The 16,135-nt window shown below is 41.7% G+C and overlaps 1 protein-coding gene across 1 annotated transcript in view; it reads right to left on the bottom strand.

Moving 5' to 3' along the window:
- Positions 1–16,135, bottom strand: part of SYN1 (synapsin I) — a 110,538-nt gene that overhangs the window by 85,921 nt on the left and 8,482 nt on the right. The window lies entirely within an intron of this gene.

The following is a 16,135-nucleotide window of genomic DNA, read 5'->3' as shown; positions in this document are numbered from 1 at the left end:
TCCCTCAACTTCCATGGCACTTCAAAAAAAAAAAAAATTAAGACTTGAGCTAGGTTAAAAAAAAAAAAAAAACAACCAGTGGTTTCCGCATTGCAGCTCGCTATCTCTGCAGTCCTTTATCGCTACCAAACTAAAACCCATGCTGTAACAGGGGACTGGACTGTTTCTGCACTGCTACAGAGCTGCGTTTTCGATTACTTCGACGTGCGCTACTGTGCCTGCCACCCACACAGTGAAGAGTACATTTCGGTGCTTTGCTGATTCCACACCCCGGCCAGTCATTCATCCCATAGCGAACGAGGATGTCATCAGCTTTTCTTGCAATGATCCTCTGTAACTAAACATTCAGCTTAGTAGCGGGAAGCTCTTATCCTTTGACGGGGAAGCATCATTTCTTTCGCATTTGCCATGCTTCGGTCAGCCTTTTTGTGATGCAATGACATCTGTTCCGCCATCAACACCCTAAGCTTGGGTTCCCTGCTTTAAGTTTTGCCCTGGAAGTGGCAGGGCGGGTTGGGGGGGGGAGATATAGCCTTCATGAGATCCTCAGCAAAAAGAGAGAAATCTAGAATTAAGGAGGGCAGCTGTCAATTGGTTTGATTGGAGGAGGCACAACTTACACTTCTCCCTGAGATCTGTTTCAGCACCTCATCTTTAGCAGTGCTAAAGGGTGGAATTAAGTTTTTTGAGGCTCACATAGATGCATATTCCTGGTAGCCCATTATATTCCTCCAGGCAGTGGTGCAATTCAGCCAGTTCGCACCACTTCGGGACAACCGGTTGTTAACTTTTTGAGCAGTTTGGTGAACTGGTTGTTGGAAGAAATCCCACCACTGCCTCCAGCTCTATTCCTTCACCATCCTGCAAAGAAAAGTGGAGGAGGAGGAAGGAAGGGTGGGACTCCAGAATGCAGAACCCTGAGATCTAAAATGTCTGTCAACACCACTGCTGTCTGTCTCTTGAGATTCTATCAGGTAAAGGTTTTTCAGCAATCAGGAGACACTGCAACTCTTTCTCCTTGTGTATCAGTGGGGGGTTGCTCCCGGTTTGGTCTGGTTCTTTAGAATCGGTAGTAAAAGCGGCGGGAGACTCCATCCACCCGCCCGGATGTCATAATTGACTATCTGTGCATGTTCCTTTTGTGAACCGGTAGTAACGGTAAGTAGAACCCACCCCTGTTGTGTATATGTGTGAGGGGTGACAACATTTTCCTTTGGACTCCAGTTCTGTACATGACATGGGATTTGTGGGGATGGCAAAAGCTAGGAAGTGCTTCGAGAAGATTTAGCTCTAAACAAACTGTTCTCCCTGTAGTACACATACTTACAATATACATATAGGTTGCGCTAAGCTGGGGAGGGGAGGAATAAAGAGCAGGGGAGAGGCTGCATGTGGCTTTGATGTGGCCTCCCTTTTATGGTTCTCCGAGTCCCCCAAACTGGAAAGGGCAGCTTATAGGTTTTGATTGTTACCTATTCTGTAATTAACTGAATCTCTTTTTCTTTATTCAGAACACGATGTGGATAAATAATTCCTGAATAGGGAAGAAATTTGAAGAGCCAGAGAACTGATTTCAAGTATCTTAACTCAAGAATTTGGGTTAAATTTTAATCAGACGATGTTGAACAAGCTACAGATAATAGGAATCCTGCTACAGACTACAGCATAAATAATGGTCGCTGTAATTGTTGCATTAAATTATATGGAAACTTGAACAGGAGTGGAAATTATTTCTGTGAATATAAAGAAATAACTTATTGTAAAACAAACAATTTATAAACTCGAATGGGATAGAATAAACAATATTTTGAAAACTTCTTTGTTTAGCTAGGAACTATTTCTGTGTTGTTAAGAAAATTGTATAGTGTCACCACAAGTTAAGGACATCTCCACTAGAACTGCATGTTCCTCTAAAATATTTTGGGATAAGTGTTCTTGGATGCACATGAGCGCCTCCTTCAAGTGGCCACATCTATTTCAAGCTTCTGGGTGAAAGACATGGCTTATTCATGAGTTGCATAAAAGCAGTAGCCATTTTTCCCCAGGCTAACTGTAAGTCTGGGGGGAAAAAAGACATGGCTGTTTTAAAGAGATTCCTGCTCCTGTGTGGTCCAACCTGTTCCAGATTTTCAAAAAATCTGCAGCTCTAGTCTTAACCTCTCTTACTTACGTGCTTAAAGTACTGTAAAAATTATAAAAATCCAGGCTTCCATTCAGGTTTACAGGGTGGCCCTCAACATGGTATAAAGTTTCAACAATGGTATAGGTCAGGGGTCGGCAACCTTAAACACTCAAAAGAGCCACAAAGGTCCTAACCGGAAGCCCCTGTTCAATTCTGGAGCTGACCGGAAGTCCGGTTCCCCCACCATATAGTCTCCTCCTAGCTCGGCGTCCTTTTTCCTCTACCTGTCCTAACCAAAAGCCCTATCAATTGTGGAGCCAACCAGAAACAGGGAGCCGCAGCAGAGGGATGAAAGAGCCACATGTGACTCCAGAGCCACGGGTTGCTGACCCCTGATATAGGGTTTCCTGCCTAAGCAGGGGGTTAGACTAGAAGACCTCCAGGGTCCCTTCCAACTCTGTTATTCTATTCTATGTCCTTTATAGCCACACATGGACCTTGATCTAACAAAAAGAGTAATGCCCTGTTGTTCAAGAACCTATTTTACATTGTGTAGAATTTGTTGTAAAACTTTTCTGGGTTGTATCGTAACAAGTTGCAAGGGTTGATTTCCCATTCAGGAATTTTCCTGCAAATAGCAACTGTAACCAAAGTAATTGAGGGGGAAAAGGTTTGGTGTTGATCCCGGTGTCACATAACACGCATCAAGGTATCGAGTTATTTGATCATTGTTTAATGTGACCTGAAAGCCTGAAGCAGTCAACATGGCTGCTTTGTAAACCATGGCTTATGAATTAGCCATCTTGACAAATGTATCTTTTCTTTTATGTACACTGAGAGCGTATGCACCAAGACAAATTCCTTGTGTGTCCAATCACACTTGGCCAATAAAGAAATCTATTCTATTCTATTCTATTCTATTCTATTCTATTCTATTCTATTCTATTCTATTCTATTCTATTCTATTAGCATAATAGGTGAACCTTGTCCATTGTACTCTGGTCAGTAAGTCCCAGATACTGTAAGTATGTCGTGAGGTGGGTCAAGGGCTTTCTACATGCAGAGGCTTGTTTTTGTTTTAATTCTGGCTGAATTCAAACGTGTGAGCCTCCTACAGCTTGAAGGGCAGCATCTAGAAGCAGCTTTACTGGTTCTGCCAAACCTGCAGGCTTTGCAAAAGGACTTCGTGGCTCCGCGTTATTTGTCTGCCCGACAAGCAAGCAACAGACTCCGCAGTGCATCAAGTCTGCGCCCGTCTTGCCTGCCTTCGCTGCAGAGAAGATTCCATGTCTGGCAAATACAGAACTGAGGTAAACATATGTCAGGTCCTTTTTGATACATGATTAGGTCCTCTCAAGCGGGTTGCCTTTAGTGCTGTCACTAAATCGTTCAAATCTCTCACTGAATCACTTTGAAATGCAAAGATTACAAAGCAACAACCTGAGGATTTTTGAAAGATTTTCTTTTCTTTTAAAGACAGAAGTGCAGGCTAAAGTTTTAGCAATTCAGGTGCCCGCCCCCCAGAAAAGCTGTGCAAACATTCGCAGCAGTATTTTTATAACCTCCCGACATTCTGAAACCGCCATGCTTCATCTCCAAGGAGAAAGTAACAATCAACATATCCTGAATTGCCACATGCCGCCTTGACTTATGCTGCATCAAGCACCCTCACAGCTCCGTTTCTCTGCCTTGGGCCTCTCTGCACTTCCCACAGAGTCTACCCCAGACTACCCTTCTCATCTCATCCAAGGCTCAGACCTGGCGTCTTTTTAAACATTCTAAATCAACCTTGACCAAAGCGCCTCTGAGCATGTGAAGAGCGCATTACTCTTTGCACTCAGCGTTTAGAATGGGAAGGAAGGAATATGTTACGAATCAGAAGATGCGGTTGCCTTCCAGGTGCTCTTAAGGTGCATCGTCTCATTTGGTATTAAGGAAATGTGAGACTAAGTTTAGGATCATAGGTACACAACCGGCAGTTTCAGGGCTGCATATGCCCCTGCCCTAAGGCTCAGTATGGTCCCCACAGCCTTTCCAAATGTTGCCAGGAAAATATTTATTTTTAATCTAATAACTAATACAGTATAATCATTAAATACACTGGGGAGCAATCAGTAATCATGTTAGCTGTGTTTAGTTAATTTACTTTTAATTAAATGGGGAAGTAATTAACTCGAGTGTAGACTTTTCTTGATCTCATTCACTACTCAGACTGAGTTTCTCTTGAGGTGCACTCCCGGCACCCCAATCAAAAGCCAAGGGCATCCCTTTAGTACCTTTAGTGTCATTCAATACCCTCATCTTACAAAGTACACATGAGACTGATTATGTGCCATCAAGTTGTTGTTGATTCATAGCAACCTTATACAGGTAGTCCTGGACTTACAACAGTTCACTTAGTAACCATTCAAAAGTAAACGGCACTGGAAAAAATGGCTTATGACTGGTTTTCATACTTACGACCATTGTAGCATCTCCATACGCACGTGATCAAAATTTAGACGCTTGGGAACTGACTCACATTTATGACAGTTGCAGTGTCCCGGGGTCATGTGATCTCTTTTTCTGACCTTCTGATCCGTAAAGCCATCTGAGAAAACCAGATTCACTTAACAACCATGTTACTAATTTAACAACTGCAACGACTCACGTAACGACAAGAAAGGTTGTAAAATGGAGCAAAAATCACTTCACAAATGTTTCACTTAGCAACAAAAATTTGGGGCTCTGTTGTGGTTGTAAGTCGAGGACTACCTATAAATAATTTTCTCCATGGCGATCTATCCCAAACCTGGTCTTTCAGGTGTTCCAATGGTGCACTCATTGCCACTGGAACTGAGTCCATCGCCTTGATCCTGGTCACTCTCTTTCCTTCCAACTTTCTCAACATTAAAGCTTTCTCCAGATGTTACATCCAACATTAACCTACCGTTCTTTGTCCTCTCTCCAGTTATGAGGGAGAGATGCAAGGTGACTCTCGAAGCCTGAAAACCAGCAACAGTCCAACAGGTGACTGATCTTGCCAGAGAAACAGCATCTCCCTTGGGGCAATTCCAGCTAGTCCTCAATTTACAACCATTCATTTAGTGACCGCTTGAAGTTACAGTGAAAAAAGCGACTCGTGACTATTTTTTACATTTAACGACCGTTGCAGCATCCCTGTGGTCACAGGATTAAAATTTGGATGCTTGGCGACTGGTTAATGTTTATGAGGCTTGCAGTGTCCTGCGGTCAGTTGTTCCCCTTTTGCGACCTTCTGATAAGCAAAGTTAGTGGGGAAGCCAGATTCGGTTAACAACCATGTTACTAACTTAAACAACTGCAGAGAGTCACTTAACAACTGTAGCAAGAAAGGAGCATAAAATGGAGCATGACTCGCTTAAGCAACTGTCTTGCTTAGCAACAGAAATTTGGAGCTCGATTGTGGTCGTAAGTCGAGGACTACCTGTATGTATTGAATTTCTTCTGCCACATCTGCAAAGGGAGCAGGCGTGCAAGGATAACATCAAGTATCCCTTCCTAATGTAATTCTTAAGGGTTGCTCCAGCTGGGATCTCCATTCAGGAGAATACTGCTAAAAATAATCATCTCATTTCAAAGTATTCTTCTTTCATAAAGTAGAGATCCCAATATTTCCTGAAAGTCTCAGAAATCAGCCTTACAATGTGACCTTGCTGTCTTAGACATTTTCAGACTCCAAATGTGCAAAATGCTCATAGGTGTACATATTTTAATCACGACTTGCAAAAACCGAGTCTTTCCCTGTAACCTTGCAGAGATGGCAAAAACCTGAAGATAGCATAAAATGGAACGTATCATTTAATGTTACAAAGGATGATGGATCATATTTTTAAGATTCCTTTAAATAAGTAATGACCAGCAAGTAGAAAGTTAAGTCAGGAGGGTACAGATTGAGTTAGACCTTAACATGCCATTTGCTTTATTTGGAAATAGCTGTTCATATGATGTTGTGTTCCAAAATGGCAAACCACCTTCCCCAGCAGCTTGAAGCAGTAAACTCATGGCTCTGTCTATTCATCATAAATAAGCTATAATTTGACAACCAATTAAATATGAGCTAAGCGTGTGCAATGGCAACCAAAAAAGCCACTGCAATCCTAAATTGCATTAATACAATCAAGATCAAGTGAGGTACTAATACCACTCTATAAAGCCTTAGTAAGACCACACCTAGAATACTGCATCCAGTTTTGGTCACCACACCATAAAAAAAAGATGTTGAGACTCTAGAAAGAGTGCAGAGAAGGACAACTAAGATGATTAGGGGATTGGAGGCTAAAACATATGATGAACAGTTGTTGCAGGAACCAGGCATGGCTAATCTAGTGAAAAGTAGGACCGGGGAGACATGATAGCAATGTTCCAATATTTGAGGGGCTGCCACAAAGAGGAGGGGGTCAAGCTATTTTCCAAAGCACCTGAAGGCTAGACAAGGAATAATGGATGGAAACTGAGCAAGGAGAGATTCAACCTAGAAATAAGGAGAAATTTTCTGACAGTGAGAGCAATCAACCAGTGGAACAACTTGCCTTCAGAAGTTGTGGGAGCTTCATCACTGGAAGCTTTCAAGAAGAAACTGGACTGCCATTGGTCAGAAATGGTGTAGGGTCTCCTGCTTGGGCCGGGGGGGGGGGTTGGACTAGATGACCGACAAGGTTCCTTCCAACTCTATTAATTTGTTAATAAAGTACTGTAGGAACAGATCGTAGTATAAACTCACATAGTGTTTAGTAAACTATTCTTGGTCATACGGTACATATTGTTGAACAAACCACAGTTAAATAAACCTGAGTATAGAACTATGCTATCAGAAATGGAGGTATAAAAATGTAGGCTCCTACTATAATAATAATAATATTAATAATAATAGGACCCGGATATCTTCGGGACCGCCTTCTGTTACCTTATGCCTCCCACCGACCGGTGCGCTCCCATAGAGAGGGTCCCCTCAGGGTGCCGTCAGCCAAACAATGTCGGCTGGCGACCCCCAGGGGGAGAGCCTTCTCTGTGGGGGCACCTACCCTCTGGAATGAGCTTCCTCCTGGACTCCATCAACTTCCTGACCTCCGGACCTTTCGCCGCGAGCTGAAGACGTATTTATTCTTCCGAGCAGGACTGGCGTAAAACGGGTTTTTAAATTGGATTTTAAATGGGGTTTTATATTATGTATTTTATATTTAAAGTACTGGCCATATTGAATAAGTTTTTTAATTGGTTTTATTATATTGTATTGTATTGTATTTTATCTGGCTGTTAACTGCCCTGAGTCCTTTGGGAGAAGGGCGGAATACAAATTATATTATTATTATTATTATTATTATTATTATTATTATTATTATTATTATTATTATTATTATTATTATTATTATTATTATTATTATTCCTTGACCGTGACGCCTTGCGCACAGTCACTCACGCCCTCGTCACTTCCCGCCTGGACTATTGCAATGCTCTCTACATGGGGCTCCCCTTGAAGAGCACCCGGAGGCTCCAGTTAGTCCAGAATGCGGCCGCGCGGGTGATAGAGGGAGCACCGCGTTGCTCCCATATAACACCTATCCTGCGCGGCCTGCACTGGCTACCGGTAGTCTTTCGGGTGCAATTCAAGGTCTTGGTTACCACCTTTAAAGCGCTCCATGGCTTAGGACCGGGATACCTTCGAGACCGCCTTCTGCCGCCGATTGCCTCCCAACGACCTGTGCGCTCCCACAGAGTGGGCCTCCTCAGGGTGCCGTCGACCAAACAATGTAGGTTGGCGGCCCCCAGGGGGAGGGCCTTCTCTGTGGCGGCACCAGCTCTGTGGAACGAGCTTCCTCCAGGATTACGACAACTACCCGACCTCCGGACCTTCAGACGTGAACTGAAGACTCTATTGTTTCAGCGTGCAGGACTAGCCTAAGATAGAAGGTTTTAGCATATTTTAATGGGGTTTTTATAGGTTTTACTGTTTTAGTGATCAGGCCATGATAATATTTAGTTTTAATTGGGTTTTAATGTTTATTTATTATACTGTTTTAATATGCCTGTGAACCGCCCTGAGTCCTACGGGAGATGGTGCGGTATATAAGTTTGATTAATAAAATAAAATAAATAAATAAATTATTATTATTATTAACAACAAAGTTGGAAGGGACCTTGGAGGCCTTTTAGTCCAACCCCCTGCCCAGGCAGGAAACCCTACACCATCTCAGACAGATGGTTATCCAACATTTTCTTAAAAATTTCCAGTGTTGGAGCATTCATAACTTCTGCAGGCAAGTATATAACTATACATATATATACCATACATATACATAAACATATACATATACATATACATATACATATACATATACATATACATACATACATACATACATATATATACATATATATATATATATATATATATATATATATATATACACATATATATATACATATATAAATACATATACATATATATACATACATACATACATACATACATACATACATACATACATACATATATATATATATATATATATATATATATATATATATATATATACACACATATATATACAAGTATATATACTGCAGGCAAGTATATAACTATACATATATATACAAGTATATATACTGAATATAAGCCGATCCGAGAGAGCCGAGGTCCCAATTTTACCCCAAAAACTGGGGTAAACTGGGGACTCGAGTATAAGCCGAGGAGGAAATGAGGCAGCTACCGGTCAGGAAAAGCCTCCTCCTCAGCCGAGAAGGCTGGCGGCTCCCCGCCCGCCTCTCACTGCACCGCAGGGCTTCGCTAATGCAAAAGCCCGCCAAGTTTGCACCATCCGGTATAATGTGAAAAAAGAAGAAAAAAAACTCGAGTATAAGCCGAGGTCCCAATTTTACCCCAAAAACTGGGGTAAACTGGGGACTCGAGTATAAGCCGAGGGGACGTTTTTCAGCACAAAAAACGTGCTGAAAAACTCGGCTTATACTCGAGTATATACGGTATATAACTATATAACTGCAAAAAAGTATATGGAAGTTGACACAGTTACTGGCATCTAGTGATCCTCCAGACTTTTGCAGTCCAGCTCCAGTAGCGTTAATATTTGTTCTTCCCTGGTATTTTATTTTCACAAATATTGTAGGCCCTGATGAACTTCTCCCCAGTCTGGTAGACTTCTATTGCAATCATTCCTAACCAGAAAAGGGCTCAGCTCTCAGGGGATTTAGGAGAACCAAAGTCTGTACATTTGGAGAAGTTGGGATCAAGAAAAATGAGCATAAATGTCTCAATCTTTTTTAAATAGAGCGTTCACTTTAGTGCCTGGTTTTAACAGGAGTTTCTTGAAGCTCAATGTCTTTTTAATTACTTCACTTTAGTAAGTCTCTTAAATATGGGGCACCGTTTCTAGTCATACTACTTGGAGAAGACTGTAAAGGGAGTTTTGACCCACTTCTTTTAACATTTGATCTCCTGTCTTGATCTAACCCATTTGCAATAGGCCTTTCACATTCATTCATCCCCATTTATGAAATTGCAATTGATTTGATTCCAGTAATTGTGGCTGGAGATATGCGTGCATCAGGGAGAGAAGCATATGTTCCATTGCTCCACAATGATCCTCCCCTTGCTTTTAATCTCTCTATGGTAGAGTCCACTTTATTGAATGTACCATTTAATGCACAGCTGCATCAGACATTAGGCTACATCACATACAAAGGCAGCTATTTCCTGCATCTGGCAATCCTCCCCCAAAGGCCTTATAAATACAGGCAGGCTGGATTAATAGCAAACCAATAGGATGACTGGAGAATTATTGCTAGTTTTTCCTTCCTCTGTTCTGTGCATCTCCTTCACTCTGCCACAAAGTCCAGACAGAGGTGAAGTCTAGCATAGCCAAATAACCTTCAATTCTTTCTTCTATTTTTGCAAATGTTCTCCTAGGTTCCACCTCCTGAAACCAAACAAACACTAGGAGTTTTTAAATACAAATGTGGTTGTCTATCTGGATGGGATTTAATCATAGATTTGGAACAAAGCTAATACATATGCAACCTTACTCTAAAATTTTTGGAACTACAATCCCCAGTATTTGAGCTGTAGCCTCACTACATCTGGAAGAAGCAACTGAGAAATGCAGTTTTAGAAGACTCCCCACCTCTGCCACTAACCATAATACAATGATAGATAGATAGATAGATAGATAGATAGATAGATAGATAGATAGATAGATAGATAGATAGATAGATAGATAGATAGATAGATGATAGACAGACAGACAGACAGACAGACAGACAGACAGACAGATAGGAGAGAGGGTGGATGGATGGATGGATGGATGGAGATAGATAGATAGATAGATAGATAGATAGATAGATAGATAGATAGATAGATAGACCCCTCCAATCCATACATGACACCCACTATGAAGATGTAACACGACCACGACCACGAAGTCAAACAACAGCAATGCAGCTCACCAGCTCAAATCCCCCTGCAACTCAGATTAATCTGAGCACAACCAAGCCTCCACCCAAACAGGACCCACCCCCAGCCAATCAGAGCACACAAAAAATCCATCCAATCAGAGCACCCCACTAGCAGTTAAAAGGAAGAAACAGCTGTGATCACACATTGCTCCCAGAAGCACGAAGCTGAAGCCTGAAGATGACTAATGAGACTTCGTCGAAACGTTGCCAAGACACTTCCAATTTTATGCGAGAGAAAACCCAAATAACCAAAGACCTAGATAGATAGATAGATAGATAGATAGATAGATAGATAGATAGATAGATAGATAGATAGATAGATAGATAGATAGATAGATAGATGAGAGAGAGAGGGATGGATAGATGGATAGATGGATATAATGATAATTCCACCAACCATACCTTTCCTGTCTTTCTTGTGCCACTGCTACCTGCTCTCAAAAATACCCCGGTAAGCTCAAAATTGATCCTGATTAATTCTTCCCTGCCTGCTGCAGACCAATCATAAATCCATCCACCACGTACTACACCTGTAGGATTGCAGTATTTCTAAAGCACTTCATGATGCAATGCTGGACATGAAATAATGTATGCACCAAAACCAAAAGACTGCAACAGACTCCCACTGTGGGTCAGCCCTAGCTGGAATCCCAGAGGGATAGGCTGTGGAAGCAGCCTTCATGCCACTAAAATGGAAATAGACTTTTAGACTGTTTCCCCTCCACCCACCCAAAAAGAAAAGCACCTCCGTTCAGAACTTGCGAAGATGAGATGGGGAATGAGCTCCAAAGATGTCTTCGCCCTTGAGTCTTGGGACCTTCTGATTATGTTCTCAGATCAAAAGGATTTCTTCAACATTTCCAGGATATTGAGTTGGAAGAACAATGAGTCAATATAGAGAAGTATTGCAATGATTTTACATGTGAAATCACCTTTGAATATAGCCTAGTTAGTCTAAAACAGGAGAACATTCACATACAGTATCCGATGCAAAGACATCCAGCATACTGTATATCAGCATATATGCTGACAGGAATGCCAAAAAGTTGCCAAAATATCTGACAACATGCAAATGGAAATAGAAATATGCTTGTTATCCTGGGGATTCATCGCAAATATGTGTCTTCTTCACCCTAGCGATGTATATAACAATTGTGGCTAACCCTTGCATTGCTTAGTCATTCCCCTTTTAGCATTGAACCAGGGGTGAAATGCTCCCGGTTTGCACCGGATCACGGGATCCGGTAGCGATGGTGGCAGGTGATTCGGAGAACCAGTAGCAAAAATCCCTACCCCCCCCCATGCCCAGCTGAGCCACGCGATTATCAGAAGTGGGGTTTTTTTACTTTTAAAAGCATTTTTTCTTCAGCCGAAAGAATGCTTTTAAAAGTTAAAAAAAAAGCCTCTGGGATTGTCAGAAGCTTTTAAAACCTTTTCAGCCGAAGAGGTTGTAGAAAAAATTCTTTTAAAAGGCTCCTCTGATGATCCCAGCTGAGTTGCCTGATTGTCAGAGGCTTTTTTTTTCTTTTAAAGGCAAAAAAAAAGCTTTTAAAAGTAAAAAAAAAAGTTGGCCATGCCTACCCAGTCACATTACCCACCACCACCAAGCCACGCTCACAGAACTTGTAGTAACAAATTTTACATTTCACCCCTCCGTTGAACCCACAATGGGCCACACAGTTTAGGGATTGCAACTATCGTATAGTCAGACCAAATATAATGGACACTGGATTTTATTATAGATTTAGTTGTCATTTATTATTTTATACTAGAATTCTTAAGTGTATATATACTGAGTGCTTTTATTTGTTTCTGGTCTGTAATAATAGCTAGCTAGCTAGATTGATTGATTGATACCTATTTGCATAATCAGGTATGTTTTCTCTGGCCACCCAGTCCCACTACCAGTCCTGACATACCTATTATCAAATACTCTGCCTGCAGTATTCATTTTGTCTGGAATAGCTTCTCTTGAAATGATTTAAAAGCCATGGGGGAAGGAGTAGAGTTTGGCACCGCTCTAGGAGGAGATAAGCACAAGTGTCCTACACAATATGTTGTCAGCGGTTCAAAATAGACTTAATACAGGTGTTGTGAGAAAAACAGCCTCTATTTTTTTTCCGTGCACTATTTGCAGGCCAGTGCACAAAAAACAGAAGGCATCTTCCTCATTTCAACAGAACTTTCCAGAATAGATCCTCCTAAATCAGCTCCATTCTTTCTCAGGATATATTTAGTCTCAGGTAAAGTGTTCGTTGGCCTATTCTGTATTATTTCTGCCTTACTAGATCTGAAAGGGAGTATCAGCTGAGTAGATACGCATAGGATGGCTTTGTTAGTGTCAGATGAGAGACACTTTGGACAGGGAATGAAATGCTATAAAGCAGCTTTCCTGAGCTTGAGCAACTCCAGAGGTTCTGGGCTGCTGCCTCTACAGTTAGAACCTCATCGACACAGCCCATGGACTACATTATGGGTGTTAGATTTGATGATGGAAGAGACGGGCACAGCTCTTTCAGTAACAACAGCTCTTTATTAGTAGACCAGTACAACCCAACAACCTGCTTGTCTGGCAGCGTCCTCTTTTATAGAGGGCTGCCAGACGCCTTAACCAATGAGCTTTAAGTATTTTCCCGCCTTTTTTGGAGGACCTGAGTGAAGCCTATAGCTCACTCTTTATATGGTACATAACAATGGGGCTTTGTGTCCAAAACATAGAGTGGTGACAAGACCAGGGAAAGCCGCTGCAGAGTGACCGAATCTTACAAATGTTCAGCCAAGTGAGAAATTAGAGAGAGAAATTTAACCAAGACTGACACTCTAAAATAGGGAATGTCTTTAATAAGCACAGAAGACAAGAAGTATGTGTCAAGTAGTCTCTGGACTTCCCTGTGATACCTTGCAGCTTGTCATGTGCCTGAACACAAGTACTTACGACCACAACTTACGACCACAACGGAGCCCCAAATTTTTGTTGCTGAATTGTTCTTAAGTAGAATTTTGCCCCGTTTTATGACCTTTTGTGCCACAGTTGTTACATGAATCACTGCAGTGGTTACCATATTTTTCAGGGTATAAGACGCAGTGGAGTATAAGACATACCTTAATTGTTGGAGAGGAAAATAAGAAAAAAGCTGATTGGCAGGTGGATCAGCCTCCCGGAATACCCCCAGTCAGCTGTTTCCAGAGGTGAATTTTAGCAACAGTTTCTTTGGTTGTGAACTCTGTGCCTTGCTCTTTTTTTGCTTTTTTTTCTGCCTCTGAAACTCTGTTTCAGAAAAAAACTTTTTTCTGCCTCTGAAAGCCTCTGAAAACAGAGCTTCAGAAAAAAAGCCTCTGAAGCTCCGTTTGGGGCTTTTTTTCTGAAGCTCCATTTCTGATGCTTTTTTCAGCCTCTGAAACCTCCGTTTGAGAAATTGGGTGGGGCTACATTCAGAGTATAAGACGCACCCAGATTTTCACCCTCTATTATTATTATTATTATTATTATTATTATTATTATTATTATTATTATTATTATTTATTAAATTTGTATACCGCCCTTCTCCCGAAGGACTCAGGGCGGTGTACAACCAAAGGTAAAACACAATACATATACAATTAAAACCAACAATTAAAACCTAGCAAATTACAAAAGGCTGATAATTAAAAGTTTAAATTTAAAATTATAAAAGATTTTTAAAAACCCAATAAAAACCCCAGTTTAAAATTAAAACTATTAAAACCATTATGCCAGTCCTGCTTTTGGGGGGAAAGTGTGTCTTATACTCTAAAAAATACGGTAGGTTAGTAATATGGTTGTTCATTGAATCTGGCTTCCCTGTTGACTTTGTTTTGTAAGAAAGTCACAAAAGGTGATCCCGTGACACCTTGACACTGCAACTGTCATAAATATGAGTCAGTGGCCAAGAATCCGGATTTTGATCACATGAGTATGGGGATACTGCAATGATCTTAAGTGTGAAATATGGTCGTAAGTCACTGTTTTCAGTGCTGTTGTAACTTTGGTCACTAAATGAACTGCTGTAAGTTGAGGGCTACCTGTACAGCTGCAACAACACTTCCAAGGGCCATAACCCTGTCCAGCCAGAGGCTGAAAGAATAATATTTAAGCATGCAGGGGAAATTCCCAGAAAAGTGAGCAAGAAGCCAAAGGCCATCTAGCCATTCAAAGCAGTTGAAGCCTTCAGCGGAGCCAGGGATAAAGGAGAACGAGAAGTAGTATCCCAAATCTCTATACCTTAGACAAGAATTAGAGGAGGGGGCAAATAGGATCAGATGGTTCAAGCAAAGCCTGAAAGCTGTGCTTGGGACAACGCGAGGGAAGGATGAGGGAGATGGCAAGGCCTACAAGGCAGCCTTTTGATCATCCCTTAGTCAGGATCACATACCAAGGAGAGACAGCAGGAGAGCAGAGCCACACTTTCCCCTCCTTAGGGCTGTGCGGCCTCCCAGGCATTGACACCCTCCATCTTGGCCTGCTGGGAAACAACCAACCTCTGCATCCTAACATAGCGTCCCCAGCAGGGATCCAGTGAGAAATGCCAGCAGTTCTGCTCCCTGTGGCTCAATCCTCCTAAAGCACCGGCTTCTTTGCGGAAGAGCCTCCCCTTTCTCAGCGAGCAGTCAGGTGGGGGGATGAGCAGCACATCAAGGAGAAGTATTGAGTAAAACCCGGGAGGACATGAGGGTGCCATGGCTCAGCTCCCTTTTCTCATCTCCGCTGTCCTCTGCTTCAAGCAGATCGTGTTCCTTTCGAAAGGGAATCCATTTGTAGCTGCAATCTGCAATCATCTGCAATCTAACCAGGAGCTAAATGTGGAGGTTTGGGATGGGGATGCATCTGGGAACATCTGGATCAGTCTGGCACATGCTAGCCTCAGTGGCTTAAAAACCTCCTATAAGAAAAGGCCACCTCACAAAAATACACTCTATTACTTTACCAAGGACTTTTTAACAAAGTATTTGTGTAGTCACCCCTCCCAATTTAATACAGTGTTTTTAATTAATTTAGTATCTTATTAGAATTGATTGAGAACATTGGGATATTAGGTATACTCAGTCTCAGTCTAAAGCTCCATTTGGACCAATGTCTTTGTCTCCCAATAGCAGCCAAGAATATTATTTGGGGAGCCTCAAAAACGGGATTCAAAGACAATAAATTACCTTGGGGGGGGGGTGTTTTGTGTGTGTGTGTGTGTGTATAAATACACTGTGAATCTAGCAGCAGAAAACTCTGACACAGAGGTTCCATTTCATTATCATATTTCATTGCTGTTGATGGAAACTGTCTTTGGTCTCATTCTTTAATGAAAATCTACCCCTGCGAAACCTCACGATTCCACTTTCGAGAGGGTGAATTCTGTGGGTGAAGAAAAATTGGGGTTATGTCATTTGATTCCAGAAGGGTGCTGTGAAGCAGATGGAGGCACGAACATAGCACATGTCTGCAACTCTTCGAAGCAGCCGTGACTTTTCCTAAGGTTTCATGGCAGGGCTCCAAAGAACCTTTTTCAAATTATTACC

The sequence above is a fragment of the Ahaetulla prasina genome, chromosome 2, assembly GCF_028640845.1.
Source record: "Ahaetulla prasina isolate Xishuangbanna chromosome 2, ASM2864084v1, whole genome shotgun sequence".
NCBI lineage: Eukaryota > Metazoa > Chordata > Lepidosauria > Squamata > Colubridae > Ahaetulla > Ahaetulla prasina.
Note: the sequence above shows the minus strand (reverse complement) of the source record. Positions and strands in the feature narration are given on the sequence as shown.